The sequence below is a fragment of the Athene noctua genome, chromosome 12 (assembly GCF_965140245.1).
Source record: "Athene noctua chromosome 12, bAthNoc1.hap1.1, whole genome shotgun sequence".
NCBI classification, from domain to species: Eukaryota; Metazoa; Chordata; class Aves; order Strigiformes; family Strigidae; genus Athene; species Athene noctua.
Genome location: NC_134048.1, coordinates 5,163,012 through 5,188,970, shown reverse-complemented (window position 1 = coordinate 5,188,970; position 25,959 = coordinate 5,163,012).

The following is a 25,959-nucleotide window of genomic DNA, read 5'->3' as shown; positions in this document are numbered from 1 at the left end:
GGCAAATTGTTGCAAATGCTGATCACCCATCCTGTTACCCTGGATTTGTCTAGCTTCACCTTTCAACCACCAGATCTTTGCATGCTAAATTGAAAAGCCCTCTGTCAACAATTTGCATCCTTTAACCTTCCCCTGGAGAGCTGCAGTCACTGCAGCGTGAGGAGTTTGCTCTAACCTTGAAAGTGTCTCTGAAATTACAGCACAAAGAAACTCAGTAAGAGAAGTTAAGAGGGGCAAGCAGGAGATTTGGGGTCTTAATGAAAAGACAAATACTAAAAACTGATGTGGAAAAAGACTTTCTGAAAGAAACCTTCTCCTGCACCAGACTGGTGGGCTCATGGACCTAAAGCCTGGGGACACGGTGCGGACACCAATAGTTCTTGGCCGTGATGCAGAGCAGTCTGGGTGCCTGATGGGGAAGATGTCCTTCCTTTCCACACCAAAACCCTATGGAGGGCATAAGGATACCAGGAAGTTTCTGAAATGTTGAAAACAAGACATGGTGCAAAATCCCTGATGGAGGTGGTTTGCTGTGATGGTGACACCATCCTCGTTGTCCCTTTCTGCCCAGGCAGAGCTGTCGAGTGGTTTCCCTCGCTCCATCTCCACCTGCTAAATCAAGGCAAAACATACTCAAAGTCAAAAATTTGTTCCTGCCAAGCATTGCTTGCACCATTACCAGTGCAGCCTGTCTAGGTATTGGCAATATTCTGCACATCCCTGTGTGACCCTGCCTGTGACAGCCTGGTGGGGACACACAGCCTCAGGCGTTGCTGGTTCCCCTCCACTTGGTGATGGCACAAAATGTCCCTTTACACTTAAAGGAGGTTTTATGGGGCTTCACCTCCCAGAGCTGCAGATGACCCAAAGAGGTTGGAATTTGTATGCACCTTGTCCCAGCGTTGAGGCTTAGAGGTTTTGGCCGCGTGGCTGGTGGCGCAGCAGGCTCCCGGGGCTGGCCGGTGGCCGCAAGGACATGTGCCCAGACACATCCATGTACAGTGGCTCTGGGGATGAGGCCCGTAGTGCACAGTACAGCTGCTGCAGGGGGATTGTTTGCTATTTTCTCGTGGTGTGTGGCATCACCTGCTGCACATCTTGGCCAAAACTGGCTTGGGGTCCTTTCTTTGGTCAACACACTGGGATGGACCCAACGGAGAGGGATGAGGTGGTCTTGGGGTTCAGTGGTGGCTCCCCTGGCTCCAGGCCCAGGTGACCCGTTGCAGAGCAACATGATCCATTGAGGTCCCCATCCTTCCTTGCTTGTCCTTTGGCAGTGCCAGGATTTACTTTGAGGGAAGCTCCTGGGCTGTTTGCTGGCTAGGTCCAACATCGCCCTGAGTCATCTCTGTCCCGCTGCACAGACCTGCATGGCAGGGTGCTTTCCGGGGATGGTTCCTGTTGTTTACCACCAGCTCCTTGTTTCCATGACAATGACTAACACGTTGGCTGACATCATGGAAAGGCCCAGCATGATGACAGCATCTGCCAGCATGTTACAGGTGTTTCCCCTCTGTGTGAGCGAGATGATGCTTATTTGGAGGCGAGCATTACTCACGGCAGGGATGTGCAGGTGCTGTCACGCTTCCATGCTGGAGATGATCTTAAGAAGATCCCAAACTACATGAGTTTGGTACCTTTTCAGGTTTTGTGGAGAAGTCCCAGACCCAGCCCTCCGCCACCTGGTTAATTCAAGTGCTGCACAAGTATCGTCACTATATTGCAATCATTTATACAGCACCCTTCCGAGCACCCAGACCACAAAAAGGAGGCAAGGATGAAGGCAGGATAAAGCCAGACAAATCAACACATGCATCTTTTGGACCAAGAGGGATTAAGTGTAACAGGAAAAGCAAAATGCTTCTTGTCCAACCCAAGATCAAGCTATGGTTAGAGCAGTCCTTCCAGCACACACCTGGCACGCTTGTGCCCAGGCAGCCCTGAGACCCCAAATACCTGCCACGGAGCCCAGCTGGGGCTGAGAGCAGAGCTCAGGTGCAAGGTAGATAAGTCAGGCAATGCCCAGGAGGGGAAGGCTGCCCTTTCAGTACACTCTTTTCAATGGGGAATGGGATCTGACAGTCTGAACTCAGGGACTGAGAGCTCAGCTACTGACTGTGGTGATTTAGGCTGAAAGTAGTTCTGGAGGCAATCACAGGTGTCATGAGCATCCTTGGTGCTCTGTGGCCTCCAGGGATGTCTGGAGGGTCCTATAAAGAGTGAAGGGGACAAGTGAAAGGCTTGGCTGTGGATTGCAACCACCATCTGCCCCCCACGTGGGGAGGGTCAGTGCAGAGAGAAGAGCTGCAGTTAGAACTGCATGACGAAAGGGTCCAGGGGGATGCTTGGGGTGAAACACCGTTATTTAGACTGGGATCGCAAATTTCCAGGCCTCCCTTCTCCTTAGTCTGCTGTCAGTGCTTGATGAAATTGGTAACCTGGGCACAATCCCTCTGTCTTTGTGATCTCCCACCCTACGCTGATCCCTGTGTGGAGCTCCCTGAGCCTGGTGACCTGCTACTCACAGACCCACCATCTCCCCTTTGCCAGCAATTTTGGGATACGATCTCTGTATACGTACCAAGACAGGTGTTGGCCTCTGAAATGCTGGGGTTTTAAGCCCCAAATTAAGGTTGACATATGGGTGATTCCCACAGCCCTTCCCAAAGGGGGGTGAGTTTGCCTTTAGGCTTCCCTCCAGGGTGGTGCTGGCCTGGCAGACAGAGCCATTGGGTAAAGGAGCCCCAGGGGTCCCGCAGTGAGTAACCCAAGGTCCCACTGAGGGATGAAAGCTGGGACCACTTGCAGGCAGGGGCAGTGTCTGTCTGTGAGGTGGATGCCCTGTGCAGAGTTCCCTGTTGGGGAAGGACCTCCCGCCTCCCTGGGACTGGGCTCCAGTCAGGTCTGGCTTTTGTAAACCTGGGCTGTGTAGAGATTCAGTGTGTGGCTTCCTTGGTCTTATCTATTTGGCTTGTTGACTCGGTTGTCTCCCGTCCCTATTATGGGAGACTGCATTTCACCATTTATTCCACCCATTGTTGGTTGTGCGGTGTTGTTATTGGGGTCAGTGGGATTGATGTCGATTATGTATAATCTGACTTGTTTGTACCCCCAGCACTCAGCCATGTACTGACCCTTTTGTATCAAATACAATTTTGTTATTGGTTCATCTTTATGCTGGCTGTGTCCTTTATGTTAGGCCTAATAACTGGCAAAACAGCCTCAGGCAGCAATGTTTGAAAGATGGGAAAAGACTTGAGGCACGATTTGGTGAAGCTGCAGTCAGCTGCAAATCCTTGCCATGGGGACTTGCAGAGATGTTCTCCTTCAGGACACCCCAAACACCTCGGGAGCCTGTGTAATACTTTCTGCCAAGTCTTACATCTCAGGAGAGCTTAGGGACAGCCCCAAGGGAGGTGGTTTTGAGGACCAGCAGCACACACTGTGCTTGAGGATGTTTTTCAGCTGCTGCTGTTGCTTGCCAATGGCTGGGGGGGCCTGGATGCTTGGAAAACCTAATGTGATGTGCCAGGGAGGCACTGACTTGCTGGGTTTAGGGGAAAGGGAAGAGCCCATGGTGGCTCATCCAGCCAGGGATGATGATGAAATCCAGACCGGAAGGAGATTTTAGAGTGTAAATCCTGTGGGATTGCTGTTGGACACAGAGGCTGGTGAAGCCCAGCCGTGGGCTGAACTCCCCAGTCAGCTGCTGCAATGAGAAAAGCCAATTCTGCTGCAGAAAACAAGATGCCAAGTGACGTGGCTTAACAAGATGCCAAGTGACAATGAGTGGCACCAAGGGGGCCGAGGCCACCCAAACAGTTCATTGGCAGGTCCTGCCACAACCCCGAGGCTCTGCCCACATCCCACAGCACCTCCCACGGGGCAAGCAGGAGGAGATGCTCTGCTCTGGGTATGTCCAGCTGCTTTACTCAAGCCCTCCCAAAGCTGCCCACAGGCAAGGGGATGCCTGTGTGGGACGGCACCCAACAAACCCCACTCTCTGGGGGTGTGGGGCTTGCTCCCCGACTGATACACTCTGCAGTTACCCTTTGGGGGACTTCTGTGATGCCATGGCTGCAGTTTATGCTACACTGAGTCATTGCCAACTTGGTTGTTAATTCGTATTAGGGACAATGTGAACACTGGCGTGATATTTTCTGGGATGATTTCAGACAGTTTACCGCTGCCATGTTACCATGGTGATTAATGCAGTGCCGCTTGATGTGATAGTCCTATTAAACACCTACACACGGGGCTGCTTCCACCAGGACGAGCTCCCCAAGCCCTCACGAGCTCAGCCCAGCTCCCCCTGCCATGCCACAACTTTTCCCTGCACCCCATGCTTGGTTGCATCCCCTGACCCCAGAGAGGAGCACAGTGAGTGCTGGAGGCACTGATTCTATTTTCCCATGCGGTGACTTGACATCCCCAGGGAGTTTTCCAAAATTCCTGGAGCATGCGGAGGCTGGCAGGAGGGTGAATGCAAGGTCAGAGCCAACCTTGCGTGCTGGTCTGTACAGCTATGGGCTTGCATGGTGCGTGTAGGGAGGAGAGATGCCCACAAGCCCTGGGCCAGCAGCAAGCACCACCTTCAACCTGCACTTTAAAAATCCAACTTGTCACTGTTAAACACCTTTCTATAACCTCAGCATGGCCATGGCAAAGTGTAATCCGCTTACACACAACCCTTGCTGCGGGGCTGCTGCCTGGGACAGGCAGCACTCTTGATGTGGCCCCGTGGTTCTGCCTCACTTGTACAACATGAAGTACCTTGCCATGCTGTACATGCAACATCTTTTAGGATCGCTTCCTCCTGGCAGCTCTGATTCAGTATTTATGAGGCTAACACCACTGATAGTCCCTGCTACTGATGCTGGGTGTTTCCTGGGGGATCCAGAGGCAGGAGGGAACTGCACACAGGACCCTGCACACAGGTTCACCCTCAGTACAAGCCTGTGGGCGTTTGTCAGCAAATTGTTTCTGTGCAGCCCCCAGCAGAAAGAGCTGCATGGTCCAGGGCAGCTCCTCATCTCCCTTTCCCGGCCTTGGAGCCACCAGCCACTGGGGCAAGCGGCTCCCAAGGACTTGCAGGAGCAGCCCAGGGGAGTTGTCACTGTGGGGGTCACCTACCCACAAAGTGTTTTTTTCTGCGAGAGGAAAAGAGCTGGGAGGAGAAAAACATTGTTTTCAAAAAAAAAAAAAAAAGCAGTTTCTCTGCAAGCATTCGCTGAGTGAACAAGTGAACACAGAGGGCATCATCCCCTGACCCCCTCTTCACCCCACACCTCTCAACGGCTCCTTGTTTCAGGCAGAGCACCCTGTAGCAGAGATGCCTGGTGCAGAACAAGAGCTGCAGCAGATACTGTTTTGCCAACTTCTGGGACAGCTTCTGCAAGAGGTGTCTCTACAGGGCTGTTGTAGGATGCTGGACCATGACAGTGGTCCACTACAGGCTACAGCGCATTTTGGGAACAGACCAAGGGAGCTGTTGCTCTTCATTCTGCAGCTTGGACTTACTCCTACCTAGGCAAACCATGAACATCCCTAACTGCACACCGTAAAGAGCGGATTTTTATCGCAGCCATGAAACCCAGCTGATGTGGGATGGTCAAGCCCCGCCATCCTGAAGGGACAGCAAAGGCCATCTCCTCTGCCTGCCGGAGCCAAGCCCCTGCAAAGTGAAACCTTCATCAGAGGATGGAAGCAGTGGACACCCTGCCTGGCACAGCTGGCCAGGGGCACAGTTCACACGGAGGGGATGACCTCTGGCAAATCCTCAGCCTAGTGAATATTAATCTGCATCCGAAAGAGGCATCTATTTCATCTCCAGCGATTGTGTTTTTCTGACATATTTATGAGACCTCTGTCTCATTAATCTGGCGAGTATTCATAAGACTTTCCTTTCATGCTAGAATAGCTAAGGGCAAAAGCCTCTATTTATCTATTCAGTGCCAAGGAACCTTTCTCAAGAGTCAACTGGATAAAAGGTTTTCACCTTTTAAAATTCTTAATAGAGTTTTCCCAGCAATGTGTCTTACGTATTTTAGGAAAAAGTCAACTTCCTCTTTATGGCACGCCTCAGGTTCATTTCTTTTATTACCTTGACAAGATAACATTCACCTCCTCTCTCAACGCCTGCCTTTCTTTCCCCAGCCCACATCACCCTCACACGGCATTCCAGCTGAATAGTGATCTGTCATGGTAACAGCCTTATGGGAGAGTCTTTAAAATAAAATCAAAACCAAACACGCCACAAAAGGTTGCCTAAGTGGCTTTGTGCTCAGATCCCTTTAGTAGGATTAACCTGAACGCCTTGCCCTTAGCAGGCACCCTCCTGACATCCCACGGGCTGGGACCCAGCATGCTCTGCCAAAGCCAAGGCTTTACTAAGTGGTTCAGGGCTCATGTGGGGTGCAAACACTGCTCCAGGTGGTCAGAGGAGCATTACAGGCAGCCTTCCTCCAGGACATGACATGGACACTCAGGCCCAGGATGGTCTCCACCAGCAGGTCCCTGTCTGCAGGTGCTGGGAGAACGCCTGGGTTTTATTGATGGAAACAGCCTGCCCATCTATAACTTTTCGTGCCAGGCTGGCCAAGTGCTCGTTTCCAGGGCTCTATAAATAATAATAACTGCTGAGGTCTGAGCTGATTCCCCACGTGAGGCTCCTTTCCATTAGAGCACTCTCTAGTAATTGCTATTCATTTACTTTTTTTCAGGGGTCTTCTTAGCATTGTATCTAAATCAATATTGTAATTAAAACAAAAATATTTCAGAAAAGCCACAGAGCAGTAAAAACAGGGAAGCAATTACAGGAAACCTTCAAGCATTAGCACTGAAAAGGAAATAAAACAATAAAAGCTTTCAAACCCCCGTTTGAAGCATTTACAAAAACATTTCAGTGCAGCAAATGGTCTTTTAAAGCATTCCCTTCTGGTTGGGCCACAGTGTGTATTTCACGCTATTTTGGTGTACGCTGGACTGAAGCACTTCAGGATTATTTCTCCTGGGTTTCTGCTCTCACTTTCTCCCTCCAAGCATCTGTCCATGCACATGTGTACCCATACACAGAGATTTGGGCCGATACATTCCTTCAGCAAAGATTCAAACCAAGCCCAACCACTTCCCTTGCCCCTCACATCATTTGCCTAATTACCTCCCACCTCAGCCCTCCGACCAAACCCAAGAGCTAACGCCAGCCGTACCGCCGCAGCTGTACTGCTACCATCTACTTGCAGTGTGCTTGCACTCTGGCTTCACAGCCAGCCTCAATTAGAGCCACCACATCATATTTCCCCTCCTGACACACTGCAACTGCCCAAATAAAAGAAAGTGCTGCTCGGTGAAGCCCTACCCAATTATCTGATCAAGTAAAGAGAGAGGGAACAAATGTGCAGGAAACAGATGGGGCCGGTGATGGCTTGAGAAGTCAATCTGTTTGTCTACTAATTATTTAATGTACGAGACAATTTCAATACTTAACCCCCCTGATCCTGGGAGTCACTTTGCTGTTAAGTATGGGAGCCAGGCAACGCACTTCTCATTAGCATTTAGCACCCGGAGCTCCGGATTAGCCAGTGTTGAAGTTTTGAATAAAAAATGAACAGGAGTCAGACAGCTTATTCATCATCCACGAGGAAGATGTCAAGTTTGGATATCCCAGCCATTATCATAATTGCCAGCGATATCCATCCATAAATGCACATCCAGCAGCATCAGTCTCCTTTTGCCGCTGCCCAAGTGGCTGGCTCTGCCCACCTGCCCCTTCTCCTTGCAAAGGTCCTGGCTATTTTGGGAAAGGCCTGGTGCAGAGCCTCACCCTGATGCACAGGTACTGCTGGTCACGGGGAGGACCCCAAACTCCCCTGCACTGTGCGTGGGTGCTCCCAGCCAACGTGAGCAGACAGGCATGGATATAAAGGGGCTGTCAGCTCCGTGTGTGATGTTAGCCAGCACATCTGATGATCCCACTCGAAGTGGGATCATCACCCTAGTCTTAGATTAAGTAACAGAGCATGGTCTGAGATCAAGTGATACGCAGTGCATGCTATAAATTAAAGCAGCTCTCTATAAAGGACACGAGTGAGGGGCAATAGCTCTGGAGTGAAGCAGCTGTGATTGGAACGGGGCTGTCCCTGCAGCTCACCAGCTCTGCCCTGCGGGCAGCTGCCCTCACCCTGCCTCCAGCTTTCAGCGCTATTGCCACTCCAGAGTAAACGTTACGTGGGCTCTAATGGCATCTGAGAGGCAGGATCAGAAGACAAGCCTTTGGAGATTCACGGGCACCTTCTTTCCCCAGCAACACTAAGAAGAAACACGAGGTTTAAATAAAACATGAAAAAAAGGCTGGGAGTGAGCACGCTGGCTGATGTGGTTTGCAAGGTGCTAATACTGCACAGCCATTAATGACCCAGCTCTGGCTCATGAGTTGAGTGGGAGCACAGGCATCTCTTCCCTGGTCCCCAACCACCCTGGGTACCTCCATCCAGTGTGGCCACACCGATGGTGTTTGACCCAGCCCATGGCTGCTCTGAGCTGTGCCTAGGGCTGGACTCGGCTGCAGGAGCCCTGGGCCCTGCATGCTGACATGTCTGCAACCAGCTGTGCCACTCCACTAGTCTTCAGTGGGGGCAGAGGGCAGCTGAGGGCCTACACTGATCCTTGCACCATCCAGCCCCTTCCTCTGCTCCCTCTCCTTCTCCCGGAGCTCTCTCCACATCCATGATCCCCTCTAACAGGTACCAGTTTGGCCACATACCCTTCTCCAGCAGCTCACAGCCAGGAAGGAGCAGCATCGCTCTCCGACTGGTCATGAGCTCTAGCAGCATCCTTCCCCCCCAGGAGCTCAGCAGCAGTGTGGAAGGGGACGCTTTTATGATGCTCCATAATTTTCAAGTGGCCCAACGCTAACTCTTCCCCTTAGCTTTATAGCTGCAGGGTCATGTAAATCACCAGTACATTATTTATCATCCCGCCTGCGTTTTGCTGCCTACATGGGTAGCTTTGCAGGCGGGCCCCTGCGACAGCAACAGGCTGTGCTGAACACCGTGTTACGGGCAGCACAAGGCCTGACTCTGACACGCCCTTTGCAGCCAGAGGAGAGGCTGGAAACCACCAGCACTGCAAACGTGGCTTGCTGAAAGTCTGGGGCAGGCATATAGACATCCCGGGCAATTCTTCCCCATTTGCATGCCCTTGCTGAGCAGACCTGCTGGCAAAGCCATTAAAACATCTTGGGCTCTCAGATCGCAGGTGAAATCCCAGGTCCTGCAGTCAGGTGATGGCTGAAAAATTGTTTCTCCTGCATGTACAGGCATCTGCTGCTTGAATCACCTGTCCAATTCACATCTCCCTCACACCCAGGTGAGCGATAACGTGTTGAAAGCCAGCATCACCCTGCCGTGTAAACTGGAGCCAGCCGCCAGCATCGCCCCTTCCTGAGTGCCGAGAGGGGTCCCAGATCTCCCTGGGTTTGGAGGGACTGATTAGGCTCCTTTTGGCAGCATATATGAAATCATTACTTCTCTTCTCTGTTTTATTAAATTCAACATGTGGTTTTTATGAGAAAAGATAATTACAGAAGAAAAGGTCACTGTTATCTTTGCTCTGTTGTCAGGGATCGCCCAAGCTGTTTATTGCATCGCATCTCAGCTGATTAAAACCCAGGCAGCTCAGGGACCGGCTCAGCGATGCTGTGAGCGCAGGAAAAGTGTTTTGGGCTGTCCTTGACCAAATGCTGTCTGTGACTCTGCTTACACATTTCAGAAGTATTTTATCCCTACAGCTCCCAAAGACCACAGAGCAATGTCCTGCCAGCCTGGGCACAGGGTTGCATCTGCTAACCGGAGGGGTGAGACCCTCCTGACCACTCTTAGCTGGATCCCACCAGCCCACTGGTATGGAGGAGGCTTTTTGCTCATTTTCTTCAAACTTTAGCAGCTAAAGGGAAAAAAAAAATATAGCTCATTCCTCTGATTTATGACTCCCGGACTCAGCAGGATCCCCAGCAAACCTTGCTGGAAAGGAAGGTTAACACAGGAGCACGGGTCCAGCCAAGGCCTCAGAGGGAGGCACTGGGTGGCTTGTTCTGCCATGGATTTTGTCAGTGAGGGCACCTCAGCTCAATGGGTCCAGGGCAGCGAAGAGACATGATGAACCCCGAGGCAGAGCAGCCATCTGGCTTGTGGCAAGCCTTGGGTGGGCACTGAAGCCCACGGTGATGGCAGTGCTCTGGGTGAGCTCTGCCCCAGAGGCAGGACAGGTTTGTGGTGGCTGTCTCCCCACACAGCACATGGATCTCCTGCCACCACTGCCTTGTAACAGCTTCTGTCTGCCGGGAGCTGGTGAGTCCTTCCCCACTGCCGTGACCCCATGTGCCAGCCCCATATCCACCCTGTGGTCATAGCTCTCCATCTCCCAAGGCAGCATTAGTGGAAAACCAATTCCAGCACAACATGGGGGCACTTCTGGTAGAGAATTTCTCCTACAACAAGGCAAACAAGGAATGCTGCAAGAGAAGGAGCCCACTGCATTGCTCCAGAATGGCAGCCAGCATCCAGGGGCAAAGCAGGGTACAACGCTCATGGAGTGAAGGCAGAGATGCCAAGAGCCAGTCCTCATCCCAAGAACATTGGTAACACCTGAATCCCAAAGCTGGCCTGATTGCTCCCCACTACCATGCCCTTCAAGGCTCTCCACAGACCCCCCAGGCTCCAGCTGGCCCTGCCCAATGTGCCATGCCACATGGCAGCAACATTTTCTGATTTTGCAGAAAAGGATGGGTTTCTGCACACGAGAGAGGCTGAGGATTCAGGGACCACTGCAGGGGGAAGGGAGGGAAGGGCTGCAGGTCTCCCCCAGTCCTGGCAGCACCTCTCACCCCCTGCTTGCCCCCACACTCCCAGTGTCCCATAGAGGTTGTCCCCAGCCCCATAGATGTCCATGCCATGGGGGTAAGAAGGTGCCCCTAGCATCATGGAGATGCTGTGCTGCAGGAGGGTGTCCTACAGCCACCTCTCCGGGGTGATACCCTCACTGGCATTTTTTGGGTCACTTGTCAGCTCCTGAGGAGCACTGAGCAATCTCAGCCTCCACCCACCAGAAAAACACCTCCAGAGAGCACATTATGGGCACCTTTCCTGCCTCTCCTGCGGGATCTCACCCTGATGTAAGTGATGCAGCAAGGAGGGGCTTGTTCTTTTCTGCCCATGCTTTTCTCTTGTTGCTCAGTGGCTGGGGATTCATGACAGGACCTATCTTTCCTCTCTTCCTCCCTGGCTCTGGCTGTTCCTCTCTTCTGCCGCTTAGAAGAGGGCTGCAGCCAAATCCTGACAGCTGGCTGGTGTAGGGGAGGCTCTTTCCTCAGCCCTCTCTCCCCCACACACTCCCTTTTCTCCTCTGCAGCACAGGCTTCAGGCAGGTGAAAATTGATTTGCAATGAACTGGTGCCCTGCCAACGCCTGACTCATCCATTCACTCCGCATACATCCCCCCCACCGCTCATAAACCATCGTGCCGCTGAGTGGAGAGGGAGCGCTGCAAGAGAGCACAGACATTCAGGAGTTTTAAAAGGGTTTGAGAAAACACTAACACAAACCCAAGCCACGCAGCAAGACTGATGAGGAGTCACAGCACGCAGAGAAAATATCAAGGATTTACACAGCAGAAGGCAGGCAGCGAGAGGTGAAAATTGGGAACCAAAACCTACTGAGCAAGAGATGATGGTGAGAGCATGGCTGGAGAGGGCAAGGTGCTCAACTGACCCACAGTGAGAAGCAGGGTATATGGAAAGGTGGAAAGCTATAGCCGCGGGGCTCACGCTCCAGCTGTGTCTCCTTTTTAACCCAGGATCATGCCCTGCATGCTGTGCATGTCTGGCACACCGGTGCGCTGGGAACAGTGGGTCTGGAGAAGAATCTGTTGGAGTCTAACTCACACGAGCCAGTCCCTGGCTCACAGAGGGGGCACCAATTTGCCTCCCGGGGCAAGAAAATATCTAGGGCTGGAGCTGCCTTTAATCACCACCAACCTTCAGACCCTGCTCATCCCACTGTTGGCTGTGATGCTTTATCATCCCCCAGTGCTGTCTGCCTTTCCCTGCTCCTGGCGTGTGGGATTTAACAGCACTGTTTTATTGCCACTGATGGATGTGGGACTGCTAGAATCCACCAAGCCGCATCCCCGAGTCTGTCCCAGTGCTCCTGCCCAGCATGTGCCCACCCACCGGCCAGGACCCCGTGGAGTGGTGAGGAGCAGTTGTCCTCCAGAGCCACGCTCACCCACTTGCCCTCAAGGTCTGCCAGGGCCACCCCAAACCTAAGAAATTGGCATCAAAGCACCATCAGAGCCAGCACAGGTGTGCAAGGACCACTGGGGATTTACACTAAGAGCATCCTTTGGCTGCTGAGGGTGGGAGCTGGTGCAGCTGGAGCCCAGTTGCTGGAGGGCTGAGTCTCAGGAACGGGTGGAGAATGATGTTCTGGAGGGAGGAGAGACCCATCACGGCACAGCTCCTCCAGCCCGCCTGGAGGATGGAGCAGTCCCCATCCCCACTCCCTGGCTCTCCATCAATGCAGAGCAGCTATATTTCACATGATTCTTAGATAATTGAAGTCAAGCAAAAAAATCTGACTCTGAATATTTAATATACCCACACTGCTCTGCAAAAAAATACAGTCCCTCAACAGGCCTGTTCCAAATAATAATTCAAGTTCTTTAGAAAGCAGGTCAGCAACACTGAGTAATAAGTTCATTATAATCTAATAAAGTTCATTAGTCCTTGAAAAGTCTAAAATGCAAAAGCAATATTACCGACAAAATCACCCTCTGGCGGGATCATTTCTGGGTGGGAAAAAAAGGATTTGAGATAAAAGGAAATAAAAATAGGCAGCAAGAATTTGAAATAGGAGAAGACATTGCTGGGAGAATTGGAAACACCTAAAGTACATCCAAAGAGCTGCTTCTCGCCTGCAATAAAAGTGCTGGGCCTCACACATGAAAGAGAAAAGCAGCTATTAATAGCGGGGCAGTCGGGATGGCAGCTCACTTGTACGTGGCTGCACAGCCACCGCTCTGTGGAGAACAGTCAGAAAAAGAAGAAGCCCTGCACAAGTGATAATAAAAGCCCTTAATTCAATGTCAGCGGGGTCCGGGTTTGAAGAAAAAGAAGGAGGCAATGCGTGATTCAGCTCCCAGCCGCTTAGGGACATCTGTATTCAGGTCCCCTGTGTGCACATATTGCTCCTGCAAAGTCAACAAGAGGAATGAAGGAAAGCAAATAAATACCAGGGAGCCTCCTGGCGCTGCCGGCAAGGCCAGCCCTGCCGCCCGACTCTGCGTATCCAGCCAGCAATAACCCCACGCACGTGTAGCTGCTGGCACGGCGTACATATGGAAAGTCATCATATGCATGTGCTTGCGGGATAGGACCTGCAGTTGTAAAAGCATTGGGGAAGCATCTCTGCAGTGCAATAATAAAACAGGAAAGCAGCAAATAATGGTCCCAGCTGCAGGAGAGGCTGTGAGCATCACAGGGTCACACCTGAATGCAGCTCCTGAGTAAGTGTTGCTTGCTGTCCTGCTTGTGCTGGATCTGAATTAAGTAGGGAACAGGGAATCAGCTGCAAATCTGATTTCTCACCCAGCCAGGAAGCTGCTCAGGGAGGGTAGGGGTGCTGGGGGCAAAGCTGACACACTGGCACCCGCTGCTGCCCACCCTGCTGGAAAGGGCAGGGGCAGCATGGACTGCCCACAGCGTGGGCAGGTAACCCACTGAGCTGGCTGCAGGAATAAATCTCCACTAATGAGAGCTGGGGACAACGCAGATGAAGGCCAGCACACAAATAAGAGGACCAGGAGGATGTGTCCTTTACTGCAGGTTTTATAGTTGATCCACTGGGATTTTTTACTCTGCATAAAAATGACTAGTTTGTCCCAGCAGAGGCACCAAATCAGAGAGGGCTTTGGCAGCCAAATTGGGGAACAATGCTGTTCTCCTAGATGGGTACTGGGGGCAGAGACCTGTCCTGGCAGGCAGCCATCCCCTGTCCCCATGCCCTGGTTCCCAAATGCTCCTTGCACCTTCCTGGGTGGATGGAGCCCTGGAGGGAGAGCCCAGTGCTGCTGCTGCTCCTTGGGGAGGGAACAGGGTCTCTGCAGACAGACCAAGGATGGGTCAGAGCAGGCAGACGCTGCTCCTCCCTCCCCTATTCTGCCTCTTCTGGTCTTCATCCTCAGGGAAATGGGATCAGACACTGAGAAGAAGAACAGCAGCAATTTCTCCCACACATATTGACTAATTTTTTCTCTTTCCACCCCCAAAAAGACAGTTATTGCCATCCTGAATGCCATCCAGACAGTGGCCAAACAAGGTTATAAAAGCTCACTTTGCTTAAAAGGAACAGGGATAAGGGGGGGGTGGGGGGGTGTTAAAATAAATACTTCATCTGAGACTTCATGTTTCAAGCCTTTAAACTGTTTTTCCTTCTTTGTCTAGATCTCCAGTGCAAGGCCAACACATTTTAAAAAAATAATTAATTGTGATTATAGGCAGTTTTTCACTGGATGCTTAACTTGATCCACAGACTCGTTCCTCACCTGCTGCCACAACCATGGGACACAAGAGGCTCCCCAGCCCACAGGACAAACCAAAGGACTGTGATAAAAAGCCGTGACCACAACAGTGAGCCTCAGACCCACAGCCTGGCTCTGCCATCCGGAAAATAAAAACAGTGCCCATACAGCAGCAGCCACTTCCCAGGCAGGACGGAGGTGCTGCAAGGTGAAGAGCAACAAGGTTCCCAGGGGTGGTAACGATACAGTCAGATTTTGGGCCAAAACAGTTAGTTTGAGCCTTATAAATAAAAAAATATCAATACGTGACATCTGGAATTATTGAAGAGCTTGCCTGAATATAAACAGAGCCTCATGCAGTGTTACTACCCACCAGGGATGCTGAGGTGCTAAGAAAAGCTTCAGCTTTTACAGGTAGCGCTCAGCGTCGAGAGGTGATTTATAGCCAGCACGCAGGAGGGAAAACTCTTTCCATATACAGCCCTGTTTGCTGCACAGCTATAATTATATATTACACTGAACTGCCCTTGCTACACACTGAAGGGCAGAGGAAATGAAAAGCCATATCACATTTTTCTGACATTGCCCATCTCTTACATTGCACCGATGCCACGTCAGACCCACGTGCTGCGGCTTCTGAGACCTGAGCGCTCTTACAGATCAAACTGACTCCTGACATGGAATGTCTTCTGGTTTGCTTTGCCGACGGGATCACTCCACACCAATTAAATAAAGGGCACCACTGCGTGGACACAGATACGTCCAGCTCTCTGTGGTGGCAAAGATGGTGAAGCAGGAAACAGCCCCAGCTCATGTCCCTGCTGAAACCCCTGGTGCAAGAGGGTGGGCAGGGAGGGGTGTCCTTGAGCCAGATCTGAAGCCTAGGGTTCCAGCACTTGCTTATGAACACACCATGATGGTTTTTGCAGGAAAAAGATGCAAATCCCTGGGCAAACCCAGCTGCAGGTTTACTGGTGGCCCCACCAAGGCTGGCCAGCGGCAGGACCGCGCACATTGCGCACCCATGGAGGGATGCTCTGAATCGCTTGGTGTTTCCTGGCCCACATTAGAGTTTCATCATCACAGCTGGAGAAATGCTGGCTCCCTCACGGAGCTGCATTGAGAAACATCTTCAGCAAGCAATGTTTCAGAGGGCACATCTTTGTTGGGGCCATTTTGTGCTTGCCAGAGCCAGTGCTGGTGACGTCCATGCTGAGGACGCAGCATCAGGCTTGTTCCTCACCCTGGGGTAATTTGTCTCAATCAGCCACAGAGGAGAAAAATAAAGATCTGACAGAAGAACACCACAATCTATTCAAACTACAGGAGAACATATTGGGAAAGAGCTTGAGGTAATGAACTTAAAGATTGATTCTCTTAACCGACGTTGTGATGGGCTGCAAATTAAAGCTAGAGAGAGGGGGGAAAAGGCTGCAATTATCAGAATATTGCGAAGCTGAGGGAAAATATGAAGTGGCAGAGAAAAACTTCACTATAATTGGAGACAGTGTTTCAGATTCTGATTTCAATGACACTGTGTAAATTCAAAATAATTCCAGAGGAACAAGCTGTGTTTCCTATGGGGCATCCCAGCATCTCTGGCTGGCTCACAGGTGTCTTCAGGACACAAGGGGGAAAGGATAATGTATTGCTTGGTTGTTTCCTAGAGTCTAGGTACATCACCAGTAGCCAGAAAAATTCAGAGCTAAACAGTTTTCTGGTATAAATTAGTGATTTGTCAAAACTGGGAAGTTCCATGGAGATTTTGATCAAGTTTAGCTGGAAATTAGGCAGGGTTGGGACTGCCTTTGAAACAGATTCCAGGCTCCAACAGTCCACTGAGCCAGGGCAGAACTTAGTGCTTCTCCAGAGAGAAATACTGTGTTTTTCCAAGTCAGAACAAACCTAAAATCCAGAAAAAAACCCAACCCTGAGGGCACATCTGCTCTCTGCGCAGCTCCCTGTAAAAAGCACATCTGACACAGCACCTACGTGTGACACAGCCCTTTGACAAGTGATGGAAAACCCAGCTTAAAATTGCTCATCAGATGATGTTAGGGGGCAAACACAGCCTATTTCAACCCAAATATAGCTCCAGACTGTACAAATCGTCTAGAGTTGAAAGAGAAAATATCTAAAGGTCCAGGAGCAGGATCTGAGGAGGAGGGGATGGGAGATGCAGGCTCAGTGTGAAATCGTCCCCTCTTTGAAGTCAACAGGAGTTTAGTCTTTGACTTGAGCAGGGTGAGGATTTCACAGGTGTCTATAAACAGATCTGAAGCAACTCTTCAGGGGAGTGCAAACAACACAGGCTGTGTCCTGGTTTCACCCTGGGGAGCCGGGTGGTAGGGTTTAAGGCCAGCAGGCAGGAGCTGGACCCGTGTCTGAGCCAGTCAAAGCAGCTCCTACGTTCACGTCCCGGTGCTGTGCAAGGCATGGTCACTGCCCACGAGCAATTTGGGCTGCTCCTGGTGTTTTGCCACGACCAAGGATCCTGTTTAAGGTGAAGGCTTTCTGTCTCCATTTAACAGCAGGGATCCCACAGCCATGTTACACCTCTCAGTGCAGGGATGCCCCACAGGCCACAAACCCACACAGAGGGCAGTGCCCTGCCCCAGGAGGGGGAACCATCCCCCAGAGGTGCTCAGCACCAGGTGTGCAACACCGAAATGGTGCAGCTATGAGCTAAAGATGGACTGAGCACAGCTGGGGGGCTAAACACATTCAGATTTGTCTGCACATGGGCAGCACAACATCCCTAAGTCAGTGAATAGGTGCATGTATTTCTGTGGGGAGGCAAGGCCTTGTATGAGCTGCCCGAGCACACTTGGAGACAGTATTTCCAAGGCCAGGATGGGATGCACTCCTACCATGGCCAGTCTGCAGGTGAAACAGCTTTCTTTAAACTGGGCTTTGAGGAAGTTTTCACTCCAATCATGCACCGATCCTTCAAACTGGAGAGGTTTGGCCAAGTCCATATTAGGATCATTTTCTGGTCCAGTAATAACAGGTATGTATGCAGACACAGATTTCCATGTGACATCACAATACTGGCAGAAATTCTTATGCATTTAGAGTGGCAAAAAGGGCTTCCAGCTTATGTCTCAGAGAGAACTGGCATAAGCCCTGCAACAAAACTACCTCCAGCTGGTGTGAGGTGAGTCTATGCCAGGAGGGCTTGCAGGTCTGGCGCTACCTTGTCTAGCATGGGCCATGCTTACACTGTGAGCAGGACAGATGTGGCACGTCACATCAGATTAGCATGAAGCTAAAACATTCATAACGTACCTGCATAACTGACTTGCGACAAGGCTGTGCAGAGAGCTCCCAGCAATGGCAGCTACTCTAGAAATGGTCCCACTGCTGCCTGCTCGAAGGTTAGCACAATGGCAGGATGCAACAGCGTTTAAATCATGTATCTCCAGGAGATATTGCTTCCCTGGAGCTCTTTTGTTTCCCAGAGCTGCAGATGCATCTCCCAGCCCCTTGGCTGATACAATCTTTTCCCAACAGTTCCCAGGCACTGTGCAGAGTTGCACTGGTATTTCTTCCCCCCAGACCTTGCCAATACCAAAGGGAGTTAAAGTAATGATATAATCTTTTCACAGCTCTGTGATTCTGGATGATGGAAGAACAGACATTTACTACTTGGATCGATAATTTGAAACAAAAGGAAAAAAACCTGACAACACCAAAATAAGACACTATATTCCAGTTTCCGCAGAGATCCCGTGCAGGCAGTAAGAAGCATGGTCCAACAGCAGTGGCACCAGCTTTGGGCTTCCACAAGCTGGTTCTGCTGATGACTGTCTTGGGCAAAAACTGCATTTCTCAGGTAGTATTTCTGACCTTGAGGAGTAGCGCCCTGTACCTCTGAGTAAGAGCCACCAAGGGGAATGCTGTTTCCAGGGGCTCCAGGCCTGCTTACTTAGCTTATTTACTGTTTAAAGCCGGTGTGACAGTTAAAAGCAGCAGCTTTTCTTGCACATGCATTGCCGGGATTGACCTTGCCTGTTGGTGGGCAGCAGTGACTGCTGTGGACCAGGCAGGTAGAGCAGGACTATCCTGTGCTCTTATTGGAGATCTGCTGAGGAATTTCAGGCAGATGCCACTTGCCAAGTCTGAACACAAAGGACAGAGGGAGAGAAGGTGCTGGTCCCAGCATGGGTTAGTTTCGATGGGGACCCTGCCCCAGCCTGGCTCCCAGGAGAAGGGGCAAATCAAGGTCCTGGCTCACAGCAAGGTTAGGAGAGGTTTTTTTGGGCAGCAAGTCTCTTCTCACAAGCACTGTATAAAATAGTCCCTTGCTTTATAACTCCTGGCACACAGGCAACACTTGGCCTCAGATTCTCTTTTAAATTCCTCACACTTCGATTTTCTGCTCTCCATGTTCAGGGTGAAAATTGACTTCATGCATTATAACTCTCTGGTTTATGCTACTAAGGAGCACCTTCCCCAACTTACTGCTCTACTTGGCTGGATTTATTTAAAATATTTCTTTTCATCTGGATTTTGCAGAGAGTAATGAGAACTTTTCAAATACTAACACCAATTCAAGACCAACAGAGCAATATTTGGAGTAGATGGTTTATTCTAGCGATGTGTTCTTGTAAAAAAGAGGGGGGCTTTGCTGGCACTGGGTAACTGGGCACCCAGTTGTTGGCACTCCAGTAGTGTACCCTCAGTGCAGGATCTCAATGCTTCCCACTCATTGCACATCGCAACACCCCTCCGTGCTGGTTTCACAGATGGTTCCACAGGGGTGCAGGGAGATGAACCAGCTGGTCAGAAACTGCTGACAAGGTGGGACAGAACCTGGGGCTGAAGGCAGGTGTCCTGGCTTGCCATACATTGACCACTGGATCCCATGGTTTGCATCACACCTCCATCCCCAACCTCTGTTTACCAACCTGTACATCCCAGTTTGCACTCAGTGTTTTACAGGGTTGAAAACAGTGCAGCAAAACAGTGAGCACTGGAAGTAGGAGAGAGTGTGGGAGTTTGATTTGAAGTCAGGAACAGTGTCAGCATTCACGATTCCACTGTAATTGCAGCAGAACAACATCGCCTCTCTGAAGAGCAAACACCAGCAGTGCTCTGGCCTCGATCCAGCCACACGCTGCCCAAAGGGCTTCTGTGCTTTGTGAGCTGGACCACAGAGCCACTGGGCTTCGCTATGCTGTGGAGGCTTCCTGACACACACACACACATACAGCGTGCAAATTTTTCCAGGGTTGTGGAGCATCCTGGGTCACAAGCGCTGGCAGCTCCCTCACCCACTGCAAGCTTTGCACACCAGCAAGCATCACATGAGTGGCTGATACCATCTCAGCAAACCAAGGAGCTAAAATCGGTCCGCTGGCCTGAGTGACATCCTACGGATACATCACTTGTCTTTGCAAAAATCACTGGAAGATGAGTTTGAGCCAGACTGTCACCAGCCACCTCATGGGTTTCTCTGCAGTGGGCTCCGGCTGTTTCTGAGGAACTTTCCGCACAGCCCAGGAGACTTTCACACACACACTGACCTACAGAGCCTACCTCTTAGCAGTGCTCCTGTGTGGGGTTGGTCCTGACTGCAAGGCTGCCTCCGAGCAGCGGTGGAGGAACCACGCTGCTGGTCCAACAGCCCCTGTGCTGCGTGGGGGGGAGCAAAGAGCATCTCGTTTCTCAGCCAGGGTTCCCACTCCAAATCACTTCCTGAACAAGCCAAACTCCAGGCTCCCACCTGGTATTTTGGCAGGTGCTTGCAGCTTCTGTACAGAGTCACCAGCTCCCTCCTCTCCCCACCTCTCTGCAGAGCAGCCTGGAGAGCCCCTCTCACTTGCTGGGAAGGGTCACCCTGGGCCCAACCTGCCCATGGCCATCCAGGGCTACACCAAGATGACTAGCACAGCTCAAGTCCCCAGGAAACCTTGGGACCTTTGAAACCACCCGTGACACTTAGTCACATGGGGACAGCAAACATACCACTCAGATCTGCATCCAATGGACTAAATCCCCAGCAGGCTGGGAGTACCAAAGGAGCACACTACATCAGCTGTGAGAACAAAATACCCTGGCCACCACATCCACGTGACCTTCAAAGGGATGGCGTTGGGTTAGCCATGGCTGTGGATTTGGCTTTGGAGGCATGGATGGCTTCACCAGGACTTCCCCCTGTGTGAGGGGGCACAATACAAGTGTCCACACCACGGATGGGTTCAGGCTCCAGCAGCAAGGTTTATTAACCACGTGGCTCTGGAGTTTGTTTCCCCCGTAGAAAATGCTACACAGAAATATACTGACTTTCCTTAATCCCTACTAAATGCAACAAAAGTGGAATATGAGTTTCCGCTGCACCATACTAACATGGTGCACACCAGAGGCAAACTTCACAGCTCCTCGCGAGGAGGCTGCATGTGTGTGGGAAGGACACACAGACCTGGCCTCTGCTTGCAGGGGGGAAAGGGCGCTCGAGCCAGCAGGGTCCTGCCCCACCAGCCCTGACAGACCTGATCCATAGTCATCTTCTCCAGGAAACCTGATTGCCCTTCACTGATGCAGAGAATGTGACAATCATTGTGTTGCCTTGAGAAAGGTGTTAAAGATAACTTGGTTACTAGAAAGGGCAGGATGGAGTATTTGGATGGATGCAGAACAATCTGATTTGTTTTGTGCTCACCCCAGCACCATCCCCTCTGCAGGACAGTGACCCCACTGCTTCGTGGAGGAGCTTCCTATGCCACGTCCAACCCTTCACCCCAACTTCGTCCCCTTGCAGAGTCCACCCAAGAGATCTTGTAATCTCTTAATGGGTGGCTAAGCATAAGTGCTTTTGAAAACACAATACGAAGAGGGAACAGGAGGCAGATTCTTATTCCACGCCTGTGCCAATATGATAACAACTGCCCTGCAGCGTGGTGACAGGGCTGCAAATCCCACCCTGCCTCAGCCTGGCAGCTGCAGCCTCAGCAAGCTTTGGGCTTGGGCTACACTCTCTGGCACACACTCACTGAGCAACCAGGAGCTCAATTACCCCACTACAATTAACTTATGATTTTGCTGAGATAACTTCTGCAGAGCTCACAAATGGAGCTAAGGTTAAGGGAGTACAGGGCACCAGTATACCCACACCACCATACCCAGCCCTTCTGAACACAGAGGGAGAAAGGATGGACCAGATTAGCAGCTAGGAATATACAGCGTGAATGCAATAGACCTGCTCATGTCAAGCTTGGCACGTTGAGATGATATTAGAAGATAATCATTTCACTTGGCATTGTCTTGTCACTGGTGAACAGAGCCAGGCTTCTGCAAAATCTGTGAGAATATGAGCACTAGAGGCAGGACTTTCCAAAACACTCATGTGATGTAGGGGCAAGCCTCCACGATTTTTGAAGATACCACTAAATGCCCTCCAGATTCCCATCCTATGATCTCCAGATGCATGAGCCACCATCTGGCATACGAAGCAATGGAAATCCATCCTCCTGCCTCTTACCACATCTGGCCCTGCTTGAGAAAGGGCTGTCCTTTCCCCTGAGAGGACCTCTACTCCATCCCCAACCTTACCCTTCTTCACCACCACTTGGGCCTTGAGGGTTGCCCTCAAATTTATCACTTTTGCTATGATATGCACCCTGCCCCACATTACTGAAATATATGTCCATGAATCTCAGGATGTGGCAGAGGATGCCGAGGCAACAACATGCAGCGGGGAGGCTGCCAGCCTATCAATACAAACCTCGGCTCGTTATTTATGTGTGCTCACTCTGGGGCCTTCTCAGACACCGCCTGAATCCTAATGCTATAGCTGGGGACACAGCCTTCCTTAGAGCGGCTTCGCTGTGTTGCAAAGACAAACTCCCCTCAGATGATGAGGGAGCAGGTTTGTTGCTAAATATGAGCTTTTTATGACTGCAACGTGCCAAGGAACCAACGGAGTCAGGAACAGCCACACGTGGAGGGGGAACAGACTCGGTGAGCCCAGTCGAGGGCACATGCACCAGCATGTAGCTCAGATCTCCAGTCCTTCATCTGCAAGACGAGCTGCCATGGCAAGGACAGAGAAATAGCTGCTGGCCTCACTTGGGCAGAAGCACCCAACAGCGTGCCACCTTTGAGGCTCACTTTGCTTCACTCTTCCTGATTTAAAAGGTGATTTGCAGCTTCAAGCAGATATTTGAAGCAAGCTGAGTCCTGTTCTCAATGAAAAAAGAAATCCCGAAGCCCTCTACTCTGGATAAAGTACAGGTTTGCTTTTATTAGGTTGGAATCGCACTTTGGACTTGCTTCTATGTCGTATTTTATGTTTTCCAAGCACTGCATAGGATTAGCTAGTTAATTAATACTTAGTATTATCCTCACAGATGGAGAAAGCTTCTAAGAACTTAAGGTAAAATATTTTAGCAATACAGATTTGTGCCAACCTAAATTTATACTCCTAAGCATAATGAGATTAGTAACAGGAAAAAAAAAAAAAACAAAAAACAAAATGAGAGTAATAAAATACAGATCCTTTTTATGCACGTACTGGTCTTTTTACCTTTAGAAGTCCCATTCTCACCCTACACAGTGAGAAGGTTTAAACTCCTTCTTTCATTTTTAATTAAAATAGAGATTATCAGCCAGGGTGCAAGGACCTCTCAGGAGCTGCAGAACGGCAAGTGGCATTGCCAGAGAGACCAGTGACCTGCTGTGATGCTCTGCAGGGTCACTGAGGCAAAGCACAGCCGCCCCCAATCTCAGCAGCTGGGGTCTGGCTGTGCACACCCCCGCTCCCCAGCTCCATGGCTGACGTAACCCATCCCCATCTCTGCGTGGGTCTGGGCAAGGCTGAGCTGAGCCCATGGCGATGTTCAATACCATCATCCAACTACTGTGTCTGCTGCAGATCTGCAAGATTTGTCGCCTCTTGTGCCACTGTCCCCAGACCACTCACTGCCCCACGGCTACCAAAAGGGCTCAGCGCAGCAAAAGCATCCCATGTGGGAGTGCAAGATAAAGCTGGCTCAGCCACAGCTCATTCCCACCTCCAGACATGAAGATTTTAGAATATTTGCCTGCTCTAAGTCAGACAGGGAAAAAAAAAAGAAAAAGAAAATAAAAATCACTAAAAGCTACCCAGACGAGGTCACTAAACATTTTATTTTAAAATACTTCTTTTCATGCCAACCTTTTCAGCTACTTTCAATAGAAGTTTCAGTTAAACTGTTTTGACAGAGATTTTGAAGGTTGCTTCAAGATGAAAAATTCAGATTTGCACTGAAAAATGTAAAAATAAGGTATAAATTCAAAGCTGGATCTAGCTCAGGTTGGGTTTGCTTTTAGCGGGGGGGGGGGTGTGGGGGGTGTGCAGAACAGATGATCTCCATGGCTCCTTGCAGCCTAAGCTTTTCCATGCTTCCACGCAAACTATTTTAAAGCACTTTCAAATATTTTGTCAGGAAAAGCCTTCTCAAAAAATAGCCTTTTTGTCAACAGTTGAATCTTAGCAGTAAAAGAGCATTTCACTTGAAAAATGCCACGGGCTCTGCAACTTCATATGCTCCCAGCTCAGATCAAACTCGGCTCTGACTTGCTCCCAGTTTGGCTGCTCTTCCCTCCAAACTACATGGCCCTCTGCTTAGCTCATTTAGGAAGAGAAAATCCTCAGCAATTAGACAGGGCTGAATTTTATCTTCTGTTTCATGTGAAGCTTGCCTAGCACAGGGTAGAAAAGGGTCTGGCTGAGTCTGTGGAGATGCTTTTTGGGTGTATGCAGGCTGCCCTAGCATTCAGGGTATCTGCAGCACCTGGCACTGCTGTTTCCCATCCTCCACCCCCAAGCACCCCACAGTGAGACAGCCTCTGTATCACAAGTCTCCCAGCCCCCAGTCTCCTACACCTGCAGAGCAGCTCGAAGCTCCCAACACCAAGGCAGGCCATCCCACTCAGCACACACAATATCACCATTTCCCAGCCACACAGGTACATGAGTCACCCCAGACCTTTCAGGGTCTATTTCTGGCTTCGTACATGCACAACAGGATCAACAGCTGATGTGTCAACATGCCCTTTTAATTTTCCTTCCCCAGAGCAACATCCCATCCATCTCAGGGTAAGGACGTGCCTGTGGTGTTGGTGACACAGCTCGCCTGTCACCAGACCTACTCACAGGCTGCTGGGACTGTTTGTCCCCAAGCTTTTAACTCATGGGGAGAGGGGGCTGGTATGATTTTGGGGATCAGAGCTAAAAGCTGGTGAGGGTGGAGGGAGAGTTGCACGGCCCATAGCAAGGTTTCACCTAGAGTTAGTGCAGCTGAGCTTGCATTGCTCTTACTACCTGATATTATTATGGGAAACAGCAATGGATGGCAACCTGATAAGGAAAAAACCCATGTTCTCTAGAGACTTCACTGGAGAATTAGCAATAACTAATCAAGAGTGGCAAAAGGCCTCCTTACTGGAGCACTGCTCTGAGAAAGAGCCTGGGAAAAGAACAACCCTGGAGCAGCCCATGCAAGGGCTCCTTTCCCTAATCTTAGGTTCCTGTAACACAGGAGGACAAGGACCACCCTCAGAGAATGTGCAGGTTCCAGTTTTTCCACAGAGGAGAGAAAGCAACTCCTGCCTCAACCAGGGGACAAAGATGCTGCTCCATGATGAGGACAGCCTGGCCAGGTAGACGTGGCCTTCCCCTGGGTATTCCCAGCAAAGACTAGCTGCTCCTTTGATTCTGGGCAAGGAAAGATGATCCTTTGAGCAGAAGCTCCCTGCAGCCTTCCCAGCTGTGCAGGATTATCATCTTGGTTACACCTTAAAATAGACCAGAGCATTTGCCTCTTTTACTTTGTGTGGAGACAGTGATAATTAGAACAAAGAGGAGCCTGAACTTTGCAGTGATGGGAACCTCAGTGGGGAGAGATCACATTGGCAGGAAAATCAATCCACTGCAAAAAGGTAAAAGAAAAAAATATCAAGCCATGAGTCCAGAGCTGCTTCAATAAGACTAACAGCATGTTCTGCCGAATTAGGGGCCCCCAATTAGGCAGCTCAGATTAAGCAAAGACTAGCAGAAGATCTGCCTGGATTAAAAAAAATTCTGACTTAAATAAGACATTTTCAAAGATGAGATCAGTGGGGAGAACAGCTGTGGTCCAGTGCAACACATCCATCCTCAGCTGGGTTTAGGTCCAAACCAAGAGGGTCCCATCCTGCTCTCGCTGACAGCAGCAGCACTGGTCTGAGTGGAAGGAGAGCCAGGCTTGCAGGGGAAGCCCAGCTGCCAGGTGAGACATCCCAGAGGGAGTCAACACACCACACACTGCAGGACTCTTGTTTGTAATCTTAAGGATTTAATTTTAGAAATTACAGCTCATCAAGAATTACTCACTGAACCTGGAAACAACAGACTGAAAGGAA